Consider the following 13,437-nt stretch of genomic DNA (forward strand, 5'->3'; position numbering starts at 1 on the left):
AAGTACAAAATGCCTACAGCAAGTTTTTGAAGGTCAAAGATTTTTAGTTTGTTTTTCACAGCATCCAGAAGATGTAAACTAGTGGTTCCTCCTTATCTCAGGCACTCATCTCAGTATCACACATGTGCTAGTTCATTTAATCCTAACCATCTATGGCCTGTGATTTCCCCAGCTCTGCAAATGAGGAAGCTGAGACACAGAGATGTCAAGAAACTTCAGGACCATGGGGTTAGTAAATGATGAAGCTGGACTTCCAGCCAAGTAGTGGGGCATCACCAGTGCACTGCACCACCTGTGTGTGCCAGAAAGCCCTGTGGAATTTGAATTGTTGCATATATGGGTTCAAATCCCTACTCCACTACTTACTAATTGTGCTGTGTGAGGCAAGGGTTTTAATTTCCCTGATCCTCTGTTTCCTCACTTAAAAGAGAAAGACAACGATATATAGTTTGAAGGAGGTTGTGATATTTAAACAAACCAGCATATGTGGTTGGTAGGTGCCAACATGGTAGCTGATGCTTGGTGAAAGTGTCTAGCATTACTACTCACGATCGTACTAAAACCTGCCTGTGGGTTTTGACGTAGCTAAGATTTTATAAGTCTTGATGGCTGTTAATTGAGAAATATGCATCCGTGACAGGTAATCAATACGCTCATTTGGCAGTCAGGTTCCAGATGAAATAAAGCTAAACGATGATGCAATTAGAATATACAAACAAATCCCCCACAGAAGCCAAATAAACTTGACTGTTTTCTCCATCCTAATCATGCCACCGTGTTTGGAATACATCTGGAAGGCATTTTCTCGGTAAATCTGGACCCAGCTAAATAAATAGAGCTTCTTCGTTGGCTGTTTGCTTACCTGCTTTCTCCTTGGAGCTCAGTTTCCCTCCGCCCAAGTAGACAGCACGTAGGCCTGACTCCCTCAGTGTGAAGGACATGCCACACACCTCACTGACAAACAGTGTCCCCTGAAATTCACTTTGTCATTTCTTTCCTAGTTCTCAGACACAATGACAATAGCTGGCAATTTAAGTGGGGAAATAGTTTGGGAGGCAGGTTCTCAACAGTCTCTGGCAAATCTTTCTTAAAAAATCCTTTTCCTTTATTGGAGCATATGAATTACTTAACAACTATGGGCCTGTCTTTGTGGTCACCCTCATACCAACCTGCAAATTTTTTGTTCTGTATTCACAACTGCAGCTTACTAACTTGAAAATGCATCATAACTGCCATATGCCAATGACCATAATTAACCATAACCTTAGCCAATGTTTTAGCTAAAACAATAAACAATGATTTAAAAATAGAAAGAAAATCCTAGATCCTCTACTTATTAGCCCTGTGTCTTGGGCAAGTAATGTTAGTCCATGGGTCTCTGTTTTCTCAGCTTTCAAAAGAGGATGATTATAGTACCTGGCACTCAGTATGATAGGAAGTCCAAGGGATATAATAATAGTAATAATAACAATAAGCTCACATGCATGCTAGTTATGGTTATCATTGCCACCCTAAATTTTAAGTCAAATATCAGAAATGAGACTAATTTGTGTCATTTAACTTTTCCATAGTGCTTTCTGGTAGGCTTGGGATATGGCAAAGAACATGAGCTGTAGGGTCCTACAAACTTGGATTCATATTTTGTCTCTACCCCTTCTGCATGACCTTACATAGTGACCTAACCTCATTTGCAAGATCTTTAAAGAGTTGTTTATGAATATGTGACTCCTCCCAGAAACTTGGAATTTTAGCTTGAGCTAAAGCAAGAAAACTTGTGTGTTAGAGTACATAATCGTTATAATGTACCCATGAAGGTCTTAATGCTAGAATGATATGAAACTGCTTGCAAAGTAATTAGTCATAAGACCAGTAAACTGGTCCTCTTGGTATCATCTTGTCTAATGCATTCATTGTGTAGAGGAGAAAACCCCAAGGTTCTAAGAAGTTAAGTGACCCATCTGAGATGACAAAGCTAGTAAAAGGCTGAGCCCAAGAAGTGAACCCAGTTATCTTAGAGTGATCAGTATTCCACCTTAATCAGTCAGAGCAGAAGAATGAAATAAACAAAATAGTTATTAAGTTTAGATTAGAAATAAAGGTTGAAAGAAAGGCAAACAAGGAAGGAAAGGAGGGAGGGGAGGCGGGAAGGGGGAGATAATAATGAAATTGAGTACATGGCATCATTTGGGGTGTGTGGAAGTCCAGTGGTGCAGATTATGGTGGAACCTGTGGTATGAGGTGGTGAAGAGGGTGCTCAGAGGTGAGTGAGGTGGACTCAGGTCCCAGCTCTGCCTCCACAGGGCTGGGCAGTCTGCAAAAAGGGACTTCACTGCTTTGTGCCCAGGTTTTCTGGTATCACACTCTCTAATCTGTCTGTTGTAAGGGCTAAAGAGATGATTGATATAAAATTATTAGTACAGAGCTTAGCACATAGGAAATATTCCAGGCATTTAGCTGTTCTTATTATACGTGAAGTTGAGTGTTGTCTCTCTTCTATTTTTAAAGCTGTTGTTTTGGAGTCATTAAGATATCTTGGTTTGTTTTGTTTTGTTTTGTTTTAGTTAAATGCCATGGAGCTAACACTATGAAAAGGTGTTGGAAGTAATTGCAAAAGAAGCAAAGGCTTGGGAACGGGGCTGCAGAAGAACTGAGCATCAATGTATACAGTACCTCCTAGGACTTAAGGCACTGTGGAGAGTGCTTTCCTGTCTTCTACTTAATCCTTAGCACAAGTCTATGGGATAGGTATTGTTTCCCTCATTTTACAGATGAGGAAAATAAGAGTCTGAGCAATTAAATCATTTGGCTGAGGCATTTCTGACACACAAACCTTTTTCCTCTCCCTTCCAAGGTATAGTCCCTCCCCACCTATGTTTCCAGAAATCATTAGAAAAAAAGATCTAAGAAAACCACCTATTACTGGTTATTTGTTTCGTTGGATTTGGTTGGTCAGTTTTGGTTTTTAGGCAGCCTATTGTTGTTAACCGTCCTGTATCATTTCTATGAATAACTCTCATTCATTTTCCCATCCCTTATTGCCTTCTGAAAACTGTGAATCACCAGATTTAAAAGTAAGAAGTCTCTGAGTTTACATGTTTTTCTGTGTTTTCTCATACGTAGGATAAACAGTATTGCTGCTTACAAGAAAGCTTGAGTTACAACATTCTTCTTGGACACTGATGGAAATGTCTAACTAAGGTAAAATAATATATTCTTTAATTGAATATTATATATGACTAAATTTATTATTATTTGCTCAAGTGTTTGTGATTTGCCGAAACATGTCGGTAGACAAAGGGAGAGGGTAAAACAGTTTCTTGTGCTCTTTAGTTTGAACAGAACCCTGTGGATTAGAAAGTGGCATTCTCAACAGACTTCTGTTAGTAGGGTCTATCACAGTTAGTAGAGGTGATTGGCATTAAATGTGTAGATCTTTGAGTTTGAATGGATTGGTTTTCTTCCTTGTATTTTTTGTTTTTTGTTTTAATTTTTGGAGATGTCCAAAGGAGAGGACTGAGCCTTTATTTGTAATGCTAAGGGAATGCTTAGCCCTTCAAAAATTCTTGCAGGTCATATTCCCTCTGTTTAAGTAGACTGAAATAGATTGCAATTAAAAATGAGAAGAACTATATTTAAGTAAGGTTAAGTAAATTGTTTATTGTATAGGAGGAAAAACTTTTCCTCTATCTCCAGTTTAATACCTGGAGTTTAGAGATTAAATTGACAAAAGACAAATTAACAGGAGAAAAACATTCTTTACGTGTGCAAACCACATACACATGAGCATACTCCATGAAGAGTAATTGAAAAGACTGGTTATAGTTTGGGACTTGACTTGTATACCTAACTTAGTAAGAGAAAGACAAGGGGAAGGAGAAGCTCCTAGGGGAAGAAAAAAATGGGTTTCTGTAGGAAAGACAAATGGGGTTTTTTTTGGCGAACAAACAGAAGATAAGAAAGTTTGTGATAATACTTGTCTATACTGGAATGAGTGGTCTTTCCATCTTCTTCAGGGCTTTAAAACTCCCCAGGAGAGGGGATTTAACAGTAGATTTACTTTTGGTTTCTCTTCTGAGAGCTCACCCACCCTGAGGAGACAATTTATGGCTGTCCTTATTTCTCTGAAATTTCTGCCTTTAGTCATATAAGGGAAGATCCAAGAAAGGCGGCTTTTTTTTTTTTTAATCTGTTGAATCTCAAATGCATTCAGCTTACAATAATTTTTATGCCAACTTTGCGGTCCCAAATAGGTCCCCACATCAGCTATCAGAAAGTATACCTACTTTTGTCTTTTTTGTGTGTTAACATTTCCCTGTCTGTTATATTTGTAGGTTGGAGTGATCAGCATTTAGCAGTGTATGTGTGAAAATACAATATCATATTTTAACAGAAACTCATAAGGATTATTGGATATTCTATACTCTTTCATATTTTAGTCCTTGATTTCAACCATAGCTCATGTCTAGGAGAGAAAATTCCAAAGGAAATTATATGGCATATCCCTGTGATGGTGACTCTTTCAGGGTGCCAAGAAGAAAGCTGATACCTCATCTCATAGGAGATTATTTTAGAAGTAGCTGGAAGAGTAAGGAAACAGAGAAAACCACCTGAGCAATAACATAGGCAGGCTTTATGAAGACGAGGAAGGATATTCAGCATTTAATAGTGGCCCAGATGTATAGCCCAGGCTGTTTTCATCCTGCCATACCTTTGTAACTGCCTAGAACCCCCTCTGACTGTAGCCAGTCTTCCACACTTGCAACTCAGAGAGAGACGAGCCCTGCTCTCCATTCCAGTTGTTACAGATGCCTTGCTTCTGTCTGTCTCACAGCTTCTGTGCCATGCTGAAATGCACCACACTTTCATATTACCAATGTAGAAAGAACAGCTTGAGTTGGTTTGTCGCTACCCATTATAGGACATTCTAGTGAAAAGAGTCCTTGTGTAAAACATCCTGTAGGTCCCTGGATTCTCCTATGTCCACAACACAGCTCTTTGTCTATACCTGTTGTAAAATATGTGGTCTAATGAGTTCTGGTCAGGGTAACAAATATATGTGGCTTCAACATGACAAAATGAAAGAAATAGTCTTGGGCCTCTTCCAAGAGTATCAGGTATTTGTAGAATTCCCATTAAGGGGATGCTGGTTTTTAGTTCGATCAGACCATTGGTCACTGCTTCCCCATGCATAGCAATATACTTTAGGAACATTAGCAGAGCAGAATTTCCTTGGTTATTATGTGGGGACATGACTGAAACCTGTTTGGATTTATCTAATTCCTAATTTCCATTGAGTAGGAAAACACAAACGTGGACTATGAAGAATAAAAGGTAAGCTACAACTCTATGAGCAGCAACAGAAGGAAAAATCTAAGGAAAGGAGTGGTACCTAAGAAAGAACTTCAAAGGGATACTTGATAGGAGGGTCCAGGGAGGAGAAATAAATGACCCCAGGCTTTCCCATAGGTCTAACTTTAAGAAGATATGCTGGCAATCTTTGAAAAGCAAAGAAGGAACAATGGAATGTCCTTTTCTATAACTCAGAGGTCCAGAGTCTGAGTGTAGTCAGTAAAAGACAACTTTGATAACACCTTTGATTTATCTACCACTAAAGGATTAGAGTGGATAGGAGAGACCTGAGAGAAACACGAGAGAGAAATGAGTCAGAGAATTAATGAGTTCCTAAGAAGAAAGTTGATATAATCCCCCTCCCTGCCTCAATCCAACCTTCTGATGACTTGGAGTAATCTAAGATTGCAAATACTACTGTTTCTCCACTTTTCTAAAATATTCCTCTATAAAAACGAATAACAACAGATTTTTTCTTTCACAGAAAAAAAAAGAAGTAAATGGATAAGATTTTTCTCATTTTAAAACTTTCCTACTCCTGTTTTCTTTTAAACCTTTGGGACTGGCTCTTATTCTGCCTTCCATGTGCACCTGCCAATGACCAAATTAATGAAAAAGCTGTAAATGATGTTAGTGGAAAGATTCAGAAATAAGTGATTGTGCTTAAGTCATGATATATTTTTTTATAGATTTGAATTGCCTTACTCTGGTTTTCTGTTGCATTTACACACAGCAATCTAGTCATATTTTCTCCTCATAAAAGTCATACATACTTTAGATACTGGGATTAACTGTGTCTTTTGTACTAGGGCTGTGTAACGATCATGGTGTTGTGTGACTTCCAGGTGTTTTGCCACCTGGACGACGTACAAAAGCACTGGTCAGGATCATAGTTTCCATGTGTGACTGCAACACGTGGAATATGATATTTGTTATTATTGACCGTGTTTCCCAGAACGTCTTTCTGAAGCACTTCATTAAGAGTTCTCAGATGCAAAAGCGTGTATTTGTCCAGGTTTGCCAGGCAGAGAGCTGATGAGTCTTGGGATGTGATAGGCTTCAGGTCACCCAATCCCCACAGAGACACATGGTACTCTCAAATAAATGTGAGCCCAATAGTTGCCCAGGATGTACTGGGGGTGACTTCATCTTCTGGGAAACTGTCCCTAGTCAAAGGGCAAATGGATGACCTGACACTACTCTTACAAAATCGAGGGTAAAGACACTACAAGAACAGTTAACTGGGCCTGGGAAAGGAAAACTAGAGACGTGATCAAAAGTATTTATTGAGTCCTTCATGTATCCTTAGGAATAAGATCAGCTGAAGAGCAAAATCTCCATGCTGATCTTTTGAATCTAAAGGACCAGTTTCTGGGAAGAAGGAGCCAAATTGCCTCTGCAATTTCAAAGGAACTGGTTTGCATCAGGTCTTGAACAAATGAGGAGAATCCAGGATGATCTACCCCCCAAAAAATCAAGTCTTTAGTTACCTCTGTGGCCATGTGTGTGTAAAACAGGGGGGCTAAGACCCTAGGAGAAGCATCCAGTGATTAAAAATTCTCTACTAGTGACCTGTTGCACACTTGGAGTTTATCACAGCTCTGAGTGTATGTTTAGTGTGATATACTCTCTCTGAATATCTCTTCCTTGTTTGAATTTTCTGCCACTGGAATATCTGTAAGGTAGTGTGTTTGTAAGTCAGTCCTAGCGGACACACTTCAAAGGTGGTATCTGTGTGGTTCATACAGAAGCTGAGCTTCACCTGTTACTTGTCTGCCAATGTCAGGGTATTCATCAGCACTGACTGAGGTGAGCCCTATGGCCCTAGTGCCCACAAACAGAAGCAACGATTTAATCACCTCTGAGTTGGCGCCAGGTATCTTCAACCTTCAATTGCATTTCCTGGCCCTATCTGAGCACAGAGTTGGCTGAGGTGACCCTCCCTCACCCTTATGAAACAGAAGGTCTCACAAATCTTTTTTTTTTTCTGACCTTTCTCCCAGGAGACCATGTAGTGCCTGAAATGCTGTGTGCAAGTTTTTGCAACTTTTGTCCTGTAAGAAAAAGTATTTGGTATTGTAGCTTATAAGCAAAACCCTAAAATCAGTCTGGGGAACACCGACTGATTTGCCACCCTTTCCCCACCACATTTGTAAATAAGGAATCAAATAGACCTTCCCCTGCTCCCCCAAACACATGCCGCTCTTACCTCCTCAGCACTCCAGCAGGCAATCTTTTCTCCAGAATTGTCAGGAAAGCACTGGCTGACAGGTTGTGTTATTGCTTCTGATCCCATTGGTCACATCATGTAACATCTTAACTCCTAACCTAATTCGATGGATGCAGCTTGACAGGGCATAACATGGATGCTGGTCCAGCTTCCCCAGTGTGTGTTTAAGACCCCACCTCCCTGCAGGCTACTGGAGCCTGCACAACATTCAAAACACTTCAGAGCATATTTCTTGGTCAAAACAGGTGCATAGCCTATCCCTAACTATAGAGCTAGATTCTTGGAAATAACTGTGGCCATGCTTGTCTTCTTGTTTAAGAAGGTTTGAGATCTTAAGTCAGTACAAGAAAATATAGGGTTTAGGGGACTGAAGTTATGGTGATCTTTAGAAAGCATTTTAATTTTTTCATATTCAATACACTTAATAAATCAAAAAAAATGGCAAACTCAATAAAGAGAATATCAATTACATTTTTTAAATTTCCAATTTAAAATTGGAGAATTGAACAATTCCATTTCATGTACTGTCTCTTCCCCAGGAGACACTTTTATTTTATTTTATTTTATTGTAATATTTTATTTTTTATTTAAATTCAATTAGTCAACATATAGTACATCATTAGTTTCAGATGACATTTTCAATAATTCATCAGTTGCATGTAACTCCCAGTAGTCATCATATCACGTGCCCCCCTTAATGCCCATCACCCAGTTTCCCCATCCCTCCACCTACCTCCCCTTCAGCAGCCCTCAGTTTATTTCCCAGAGTTAAGAGTCTCTCATGGTTTATCTCCCTCTCTGATTTTTTCCCATTCAATTTCTCCTCCTTCACTTTTGGTCCTCTGTACTATTTCTTATATTCCACATATGACTGAAACCATATGATAATTATCTTTCTCTGACTTATTTTGCTCAGCATAACACCCTCCAGTTCCATCGACGTTGATGTAAATGGTAGGTATTTATCCTTTCTGCTGGCTGAGTATTCCCAGAAGACATTTTTAGCTTGTGTATTTGTTTTACTGTGTTGTAGATTACTGTATGCTAAGAGAAATTTCTGTGTTTGGGCTTCGTCTGTCTTTCTGATTCAATGGTCCAGAGAGTTTGCTTCCTGGGTACTCTCTATGTGCCCCAAATGTGGGCTCAAAGCATCTGCTGTCAGCTCCTGAATACCTCCAGTGCCTCCCTCCTACCCTTCGAGGTGTAAGGGAAAGAAAGATACATTCAGTTACCTTTCCTTCTGTTCTGCCCCCAAATTAACTCTTTAAGTCTTTTATCTAGTCCAACTCCAGTTATTTTCTGATGACTTTGGCATAATCTAGAGATATCTAACTTTGAGTCCCGTCTCTGATGTTCACTAGCTGTGAATTCTTGGACAAGTTACCTAACCACAGAAGCTTCAGTTTCATCATCTATAAAATAGGGTTATACTCTTCAATTACATTGGGTGGTCATAAGGATTACGTGGCATGGAGAATATAAAATGTGTAGCACAATGTCAGACCCAGAGGACATGCTCAGCACTAGTCATGTTTAGGAGTCATGGTTGCAGTGCTAACAAGTGTGGACTTTGGAATGAGACTCATCCGTTTTCATTTTCCACCTCTATCCACTAACTACTCTTAAGACAAAGCAAGCTTCCTTGTCTGAACCTCACTTTCTTTATATATAATAGGGGAATATAGTACAGTGGGTCCTTTCATAATAAGATAAGTGGTTCATAAAAATTCAAACCTATAAACCAAAGAGCTACGTTAATGAAATAACTGGAGTGAGCCGTTATAGCCGGCTGGCTGGCCAAAAGTTTAGAGTCCACCTGGGCAGTCCAAACCCTTCCAGCTTCTGATTGTTGACTTAGCGCCCTCTTTTGGCAGTGGTGGAACTTCCTGCAGTTAGATGCGGCCTATCTTGTCTCAGCCTGTTGAGCCAAGAGATCAGAAATCCAGGGTCCCATCTTTAGATTCCCTGATTTCCAAACAGGATTGACTGACATTTTTTTGACCAACCTTATCTCCATCCAGCATAAAATAAGAATTTTATCCAGGCTCTGTGTCTATCTGAAAGTAGGAGTTAGGCAGAAGGTAAGAGCTAATTACATATGAATTATAATATATATGAAATTCCGATTGGCATAATTGTGATCAGTATTTATATATATTATATATTGATATGTGTGTATATTATATATTATATATATGAAGTCATTACATTGGGGCATTTTCTCATGGGACTTTATTATATCTATCTTTAAATTTTTGTGTAGTTAAATGAGATTACACATTAAACAGGCTGTCTCATTTCATTTAGACTACTATAACAAAATATCACAAACCAGTAGCTTATAAACAACATAAATTTACTTCTCACAATTCTGGAGGCTGAGAAGTCCAAGATTAGGGTGCCACCGTGTTCGAGTGAGGGCCATAGCTGGGTGCCTTTTCACTATATCCTCACATGGTAGAAGAGGTCTAGGGATTTCTCTGGAGCCTCTTTCATAAGGTACTAATCCCTCTCATGAGGAGTCCACCTTCATGACTTACGTACCCCCCAAAGGCTCCACCTACTAATACCATCACTTAGGGGTTAGGATTTCAACATATGCATTTGGAGGGACACAAACTTTCAGACCATAGCATGCACCTAGCATAGCTCTGGCATATTCTTATTAAATAATAAGAAATGTTATCTTTTTAAAATGTTATTATTGATGAAGGTATAACACACAAGTTGAAACAAAAGTTCTTGAGGTTTCTAGAAAAGTATAAAGAAGAAAACTGGCAATATAGACCAGAATTTCCTCTACCAAGAATTACAAGTTGGGAAGAGATTACTGTAATTCTACAATATTAGACTTCATAAAATTTACCACCTAAAATAAATACCTGCAGTTCATGAAACAGATTTGAATTAAATATATATGATCAGCCCATAGCATTTTGGCTTTAGCAGATTGACAGCACAGGCATGTCTCCGACCTTTACACACCCCTCTGGCAGAACTTATGTGACTCCTTACCACATAGTCAAGACTTGATATTGATTTTAATAGAATTTCACCTGCAGAGAACTAAATGATTTTCCTCACATCTATATATTCTGGATGAGTCCTGACTGCCAGAGAAGGGGCAGCTAAGACAATAGGGAAGATCCCTTCCACCATAATCTCTCTTTATCAAAAGAAAACCGTCTTCACCAAAAGAAGGGACGGGTGCTATACTGGGTTTCCTCGGATACAGTGTTGGTGCTCAAGGCACAGCCATTGTAGCATAATCTTTAAATCATTCTTTGAATAGCAGTTTTAGTTCCTTTGCATAACACAGGTCTGGAGTCAGAAATGTAAAAGACAAGTGGCAGTCGCTAATTCTAAGATGTTCAAAGAAGAAACAAACAAAAAAACAGACACATGTAAACATGAATCCCACCAAGAAGAGGGTGGGCTGGAGATGAAAGGGCTTGGAGTCAGAGAGACCTGTGAAGCTCATGGAAACTTCACAATGAGAGAAGGGACAAGGGTGCTGGACAGGGGCTGTGTAGTAGAAACAGAAGGGGAGAGAGGAAAATTCTGAGTTGAAAGCATAGGGGGAAGCGTAGCAAAGGAGACAACTAAGAAACTCGGAAAACCAAGGCTCTACGAAAAGAATAGCTTTGAATTTTCCAAATCAAATTGGTTGCATTTCTCCCACTGTCAGATCAATTTCCAAGGAGTCTAAGTCTCTGGTAATTCATTTCAGCACCTTTTAAAGCATCTGTGGTGATCAGTTGCCTGATGCATTAAGAAACAAATGACTGACGGGATATATGTATTTTTAAATGTTGTGTTATTTCTTTTCTTTTCTTCTTGGTCTTGAAGTGCTTTAGAAGTTAGAACGAAGCTGTGAGTCATATGCTGCCTAGCTAGGGAGGCAGGAGGAAGAGGAAGCCATTGCCAGCTGATAGAAAATCAGGTTTTAAGTCCTATTTGTTTTCCAGTGTCTCCATGATGTGACATTAGGAGATGATGGCTGCAGTTACAGGAGGACATTTGTTCCAATGATGTTCATAAATATACTTTGTTAGGCAGTTCTATCGAATCCACCTGCTTTTCCTTCCCTCTCTAAGGACAGACTGCTTTTCAGATGTTTGATTTCTTTCTCTCAGATGGGACTGTGCTGACTGAGAATCTGAAACTCAGTGTGAGACATGGAATATTAAATCTACCTGCAGTATTTGTGTGGGAGGGAAAGGCAAGGTGGGGGATGAAGGGACAGCGGAGGGAATGCTAATCCCGTAAGACAGCTTTTGCATTTGAGGTGAACACTAGTGTGGCCGGGTGGTCATTGGAGGCTGGCATGAATGGAGAGTTGGTTGTTGAAAGTTTGGCAGATCTCTTTTCGTTCTAGATTGGGGCTTTGTTTTTTAGATCAGCAGAGATGTTGAATTCTTTCTTCTTGGAGTTTGTGAAGAACTTTGGGGAAGAGATCATACAAAGAGATTAAATGGTCTTTATCTGTGAGCTGAGACTACCATTACTCACCTAGCAAGACTGTTATAAAATCAAATAACGTGGAATATTTTTAGCCTACCAGCTTCAGGCATTAGCTGGGCTAGGGTCCTGAAGGATGTCTGTCTTCTGCCTCCTTTCTATGAGTGCCTGGTGCATGAGAGATGGCTCTGTAGTGAAAGTGTGACACATTAAAGTATACCTCAATGTATAGACAACTCCCTGGGGATCTTGTGGAAATTCTGATTCTTACTTAATAAGTCTTTATCAGGGACCAAGATTACGCATTTTTAACAAGCTTCCAAGCAATATAGGTGTGAATGGCCCTTGGACCATGCTTTAGTAAGAAGAACCTACCAGAATGGGGTCATCTGATGCAGTAGGCAGGAGGAAATGGAGAAGAGGCCTCTACTGTGGAGTCTGGACTTGCAAGTGAAGTTGGGTGCTTCAAAGGATACTGTCCAACTATATCCAGTAAGTCAGGTGTAGAGGGGGCAATTCCTATAGCAGAGGAAGTTTTGTGCTCTTTGTGGGACTTGACTGTGGTGATGAGATCAATACTAGTCTTGAGACGATCAGGAAGCGAGGGGATCTATGTCATCATCCTCATGTGTGAAACCCCAACTGCTCCCGATTATCTTTGCATTAAAGTCCAAATAACTCACCATCTACCATGTCCTTCGCGAGAATGCCTCTGGTTTCTCATACCGTTTCCTTGCACACCCCTTTTACTTTTCCACACGTGTTACACTTCCACACATACAGAGTCTTCTGCCTGGAATGCTCTTTGCTTGCTGCTGCTTTGCCTATCTGGCAAACTCCTATTCATACCTTTTGAATTCCTTTGTAAAATCAGCTTCTCTGTGAAACTTACATTGATAGCCTCTATATATTAAATCGTTAGCCTTATTTCTCGGGACTGAAGTGATCTTTTGCTGTATGTCTTTTTCTCTGTAGCCTGAAAGGCCCTTGAAACCTGAGTTTTTGCTTTTTTAGCTGCCTCTGTCTTTCCTAGGGCCTAGCACAGTGCTGGGCAGTGGCAGTCACTTAGTAAATTCTACTTAAAGGGAACAGAGGAAAGGTAGAAGAAACAGGATGCAATGATTACAGCTGCTCTGGAAAAGTGCCTGTGAGCATGAAGGGTTTTCTCTAAGAGAGCCTGGGAATAGACCAGAGAGGACCTTCCTGTGAAAAAAGTTGCTATGCACTAAGCAATGGTGAGTCTGTGCATATATTGTGCAGTATGGGCTGTAGGAGCATCCTAGGTGAGAGGGGATGACCCTATCACTGGGAAGAGAAGAGACTGGTGCTCTGTGATTTTCTGAAGTCCTTGTGCTCTGAACAACTGCTAAGCCCACTTTATCTGCTCCACAGACATA

General features: G+C 39.9%; 1 protein-coding gene across 1 annotated transcript in view; it reads left to right on the plus strand.

Moving 5' to 3' along the window:
* TENM4 (teneurin transmembrane protein 4) overlaps positions 1-13,437 on the plus strand; it is a 2,722,049-nt gene that overhangs the window by 1,348,241 nt on the left and 1,360,371 nt on the right. Inside the window, exon 9 of the mRNA XM_049099077.1 lies at positions 3,121-3,198. The gene's annotated coding sequence lies outside the window, so the exon portion shown is untranslated. The remainder of the gene's footprint in view (positions 1-3,120; positions 3,199-13,437) is intronic.

Source organism: Canis lupus, chromosome 21 (genome assembly GCF_003254725.2).
Source record: "Canis lupus dingo isolate Sandy chromosome 21, ASM325472v2, whole genome shotgun sequence".
In the NCBI taxonomy this organism is placed as follows: domain Eukaryota; kingdom Metazoa; phylum Chordata; class Mammalia; order Carnivora; family Canidae; genus Canis; species Canis lupus.